The sequence below is a fragment of the Oncorhynchus kisutch genome, linkage group LG17 (assembly GCF_002021735.2).
Source record: "Oncorhynchus kisutch isolate 150728-3 linkage group LG17, Okis_V2, whole genome shotgun sequence".
Classification (NCBI taxonomy): domain Eukaryota; kingdom Metazoa; phylum Chordata; class Actinopteri; order Salmoniformes; family Salmonidae; genus Oncorhynchus; species Oncorhynchus kisutch.
This window is the reverse complement of record NC_034190.2, coordinates 77,650,588-77,656,025: the sequence shown is the minus strand read 5'-3', so window position 1 is coordinate 77,656,025 and position 5,438 is coordinate 77,650,588.

Genomic DNA, 5,438 nt, shown 5'->3' with positions numbered 1-5,438 from the left:
ACTTTTACTTAAGTATGACAATGAGAACTTTTTCCACAGCTGTACTTAAGTATATATGATATGCTACTATTATGATTGTATGTTGTAGCCTAGTGGGGCGGCAGGCCGTGAACCTAGTGGTTAGAGTGTTGTACTAGCAATCAAAAGGTTGCAAGTTCAAATCCCTGAGCTGACAAGAGTACAAATCTGTCATTCTGCCCCTGAAAAAGGATTTTAATGTATAGTATTTACTTTACTTAAGTATGACAATTGGAGAACTTTTTCCACAACTGTACTTAAGTATATACTGTTCCTAAGCTGTCATTGAAAATAAGAATTTGTTTTACTGACTTGCCCAGGTAAATAAAGGTAAAATAAATGAAAATGTTTGTTTATTCCATGTCTAACTCTGTGTTGTTGTATGTGTCAAGCTGCTATGCTTATCTTGCCAGGTTGCAGTTGCAAATGAGAAACTTGTTCTCAACTAGCCTACCTGGGAAATAAAATACAAATATTTATAACCAGTACTTTAGACCGTAGTATATACTGGGTGACATTCACATTTACTTGAGTAATTTTCTATTAAGTTATCTTTACTTTTAATAAGTAGGACAATACTTTTACATAGTCTTGCAAACCCAGAGATGTTGAGGTTAAACGGAGAGTGTTTCTGACAAAATGTACTCTCTTCACCTCTCTGTAAACTTAAGAAGACATCCATATGTTCCGGCTTCCATTCATTCCATTGCTTGGTTTAGAATATATTTTCGGTCTGGTGCAAAGCTGTCACGCCTGGTCTTAGGTTTTTGTGTTTTCGTTATATATTTGGTCAGGCCAGGGTGTGACATGGGTTTACGTGTTGTGTTTCGCATTGGGGTTTTATAGGATTGGGATTGCTATGATTAGGGGTGTGGTCTAGTTAGGTTTGGGCTGCCTGAGGCGGTTCTCGATCAGTCAGGTGTTTCTTGTTGTCTCTGATTGGGAACCGTATTTAGGTAGCCTGAGTTTCACTTTGTATTCGTGGGTGATTGTTCCTGTCTCTGTGTTAGTTTGCACCAGATAGCCTCAGTCACTTTGGATTGTTCTTTTTTCATTGTTTTGGAAGAGAAGAGAACGAGCGCCATTCTCCTTGCGGAGAATGGTGCTAAATACATCAACACGGTCGGTCCCTGGGATTGGGCTGGCCAACACGATTCGTTTTGCTTGGAAGGAAAGGAGTTGGAGCCTTTAGGACGGGAAACTTTTGGAAGGATAATATTGATGGGATTCTAAAGCTGACGGTGAAGGACCGTGTTTTGTTTCCAAGGCAACTCGTTGGAGGGAGCATACGATGTGGCACTATATACAGAGGAGAAACACGATGATATCCTGAGAAGGGCAAGAGCAGTGGGAGGCGAGAGGCCGATGAGCCACTATGAAATAACAAGCCTGGCGAAGAAATAACTTTAGGGTTGTAACTGTCAACATTACAACCCATACGTTAAGGATGAAGAGGTGAGGGCCTTTCTGGGGAGATACATGGATAACGTCTCCTCAGCAAGGCACCTCAAAGACTCCCTTGGGTTTTGGAATGGGAGGAGAGGCTTCCAGGCCCTCCTCAGAGAGGACCCAAAGGGACATGGTGGCTACCTCCATCCTCCTGCTATGTTCTCCCTAGGGGCTGACAGGGGGACGTTGTTTTATGCACGTCAGCCCCCATTTTGCAGGCGCTGTATGGCCTACGGCCACATATTCGCCTCGTGCAGCACAAGAAAATGCAGATTTTGTGGATCTGAGGAACACGAGGCGAAGGATTGTGACAAGCCTAAGGCGTGCCACGGGTGTGGCTCGGCAGCACACCTGTGGCGGGGGTGCCCGGCTCGTCAGAGGTCATATGCGTCTGCGGCTGGGGGGGGAGCAGGAGCGGGGGATGGGGGAAGAAGAGGGGGGGAAGGAAGCAAGCCTCATGACCAGAGTACAGGTCCAGAGGGGAAGGCCGCAAGGAAGGAGGAGGAGCAAGAAGCGGCGGATGGAAGAGAGAAGGAACGGAAGGCACGGGAGTAGGAGAACCAGGAAAAGCGGCGGAAGAAGGCAACCGAGTGGAGGAGCATGAGAGAGAAGAAAGCGAGGGAGGAGTGTTGGAGAAGGAGACGGTGGAAGAGCAAGTGGACTGGGGGGAAGTGCCCTGGTGGAAGAGATGAGGGGTATGGTGGAGGAGCTGGTGGGGGGGGAGGGTGGTATCTCTCCACTACCGCCATCACCAAAGAAGAGAATGAAGAGGAGGGTGCGATTGGCCGACAGTGAGAGGGAGGGGATGGCCAAGAGAGTGATGGGGGTGGGAGAAACCTCTGGGTTGCTGCTGGTTCCCCAGGCCCTCAACTTCTGTTGGGTGGGGACACACCTAACAAGACTCAGGACTGGGTACAGCAGGAGGTGGGGAGTTTTTGTTTGGGGACTCAGCCTCCCCGATTTTTTCCAATCCAGCTGCAGCACTGGGGAGGGGGAGGATTGTGGGGGGTAGACCCAGGGTGCAGGGCACCCCGGAGCCAAACACTATTCCTGCATCCTGGGTTGGTGAGATGGAGGAAAGAGGGGGGGGATGTCGGGAGTACGGATGGTGTTTTCACCGGTAGATATGGAGCAGGGGAGCATCGGGTGAGTCTCCTGTTTTTGATTTTTTTTCTGTCTGGGTTTAGAATTTGAGTGTATTACATGTTTTTATTTGATCTTTCATGGGGTCTAATTTTACTTTTGTTACTTTAAATGTAAGGGGTTTAAGGGATTTTGTTAAGAGGAGGTCGGTTTTTAGTTATTTGGAGGGTGTGGGTTTGATTTTTGTTTTTTACAGGAGGTTCACCTGAGGGATGGAGGGATGTTAGTAGGTTTAAGAGGGAGTGGGACAAGGGGGAGTCGGTTTGGGGTATTGGGGGGGTGCACTCATCGGGGTAGGGATTTTGTGTGGGCACAGGGAGGTAAAAGTGGAGGATTCTTTTGTGGTAATGCAGGGGAGGGTTATAGGGGTGGATGTCCACGATAAGGGATTGTAAATTTAGAATTAGTGGTGGTGTATGGGCCACAGGTGGTGGCAGACAGGAGGGAGATGGTGGACTGTCTGACGCCCCTGTGTGTCACAAATAGGAAATTAGTGATAGGGGGGGATTTTAATACAGATTTAGGAATAGGGGGGGATAGCAGTGCAGGGCGCCATTACCAGGCTAATGGCTTGCCATGGTCTGGTTGATGGTGGTCTGCACACTACTCCGAAAATGGCCGGTCCTACATGGCGCAACTCCAGGGGGGTTGAGCGGAGGCTCGACTATATTTTGTACCCAGGTCTTTGGGTAAGGTTGTCTGGGCGGCTGTTGCCTGTTTTCTTTTCGGATCACGACGGGGTGCTCCTGCAGGTGGGGTCCTCCAGTCTGCCTCTTTGGTAGGGGGTACTGGAAGTTAGATCGGGATGTGCTGGAGGAGCAGGCTTTTGTTGACAGGTTTTATGATTTCTTTTGGAGGCTTGAAGGCCTCCGGTCCATGTGCGAGGGGGTGTTAGAGTGGTGGGAATTAGTTAAGGTGAGGATTAGGGCTTTTATAATAGGGTATTGCAAGAGGAAAAAAAAGGGAGGAGAGGAGGGAGGTGGATCGTATCCAAAGGTTAATTGAACTCGAGTATGAGGCAGGCAACCTCGGCGGGTCGTTGACTGGGAGAGATCCGCTACCCTAAAGGCGCAGCTCAGGGGAGTTGCAGGAGCGGAAGGCTCGAGCTTCCTGGAGCGTGCGCATAGTGGCTTTCTAGAACACAATGAGACTTGTTCCGCTATGTTCTTTAAGTCGGTTAGGGCCAGACAGAGTAGGAAGGTAATGCATGGCATTAGGGAAGAAAATGGTAGTATAGTTAGAGAACCAGAGGATATGGTCAGGGTGACAACTGATCATTTCCAAGGTTTATTTAAGGAAAGGGAAATAGATGTAGAGCAGGGAAATGTGTTTTTAGAACACTTGTCCAGGCGGTTGCCGGAGGACATTAGAGAAGTGATGGAGGCCCAGATTTCACTAGAAGAGGTTGAGAGCGCTCTTAGGAGGATGGGAAAAGGGAAGGTGCCTGGGATGGATGGGCTGCCGGCTGAGTTTTATCTCAAGTTTTGGGGTATACTTGGACCAGTGGTCCTCGAAGTCTTGAAGGCCATCCTTGAGACGGGGGTCCCGGGGGGATCAATGGCTGTTGGTGTGCTGTCACTTTTATATAAGAAGGGGGAAGTAACAGACCTTGGCAACTGGCGGCCATTGACCATGCTGTGCGTAGATTACAAGCTACTTGCAAAGGTTTTAGCAGACCGGTTGCGCACAGCCCTTCCCTACGTCGTTCATGAGGATCAGACGTGCGGGGTAGAGGGCCGCTCTATTAGATGGAACCTACAGTTAATCAGGGACTCCATCGCTTGGGTTGAAGATAGAGGACTGCCTTTAATGGTAGCAGCGCTAGATCAGGCGAAAGCCTTTGATCGCGTGAATAGATCCTTTTTATTCAGAGTGTTAGGTCGATTAGGATTTGGGGAGAAGTTCATAGGATGGATTCGTACATTATATGTCGGAGCGGGGTGCCGAGTTAGTGTAATAGTCACTTGGGTGACGTTTTTGACCTCTCGTCTGGGGTCAGGCAGGGGTGCCCACTCTCGGCTCTCCTCTTCGTTCTGTACATGGAGCCTCTGGGGGCTGCCATTAGGGCAGACACAGGGGTGGAAGGCTTGTTGATCCCTGGAAGTGGTGGGCTGCGTGTTAAGATGACGCAGTACGCCGACGACACTTCCTTGCTGCTGTGCAAGGACTCGTGCCTGACAAGGTCCCTTGCCATCTTTGGGGATTTCACCCGAGCGTCGGGAGCGGTTCTGAACCATGCAAAGTCTTCCGTCAAGTTTTTCGGTAGATGGCGCGGTAGAACGGATGTGCCCGGGGGGGTTATCTCTCTGTGAGGGGGCCCTGAGGATTCTCGGAGTCCATTTTGAGACCTCCGGCTCAGCGACGCTGAACTGGAACATGCGTATCGCAGTGGTACAGAGGAAGCTAGCAATGTGGAAGGCTAGGTATTTGTCTTTTATGGGCAAAGTCCTGGTCCTAAAGGTGGATGTGTTGCCGTCTCTTTTGTATTTGGCGTACATCTACCCATTGCCGGCTTGTCTGAGGAGGCCTCTAGTGAGGCTTGTGTTTCAGTTCATGTGGAGTGGCAGGTGCGAGTGGGTCGCCAGGGCGCGCATGATCTGTCCCATCGGGGAGGGAGGTAGGGGGGTACCACATTTCCCCCTCAAGCTGGACACAATTTTTGTTTCTTTCTTGTTAACGGAGCTTGCTCATCCAGTGATACACCCATCCGGTTACCTCCTGCGGGTGTTCTTCTCATATCAGGCGAGAAGCATAATGGTGTGGTCTAACACGGGTCCTCGGGCAGAACAGCTGCCGTGGCACTTTGGTCATGCGGCCAAGTGGCTGCG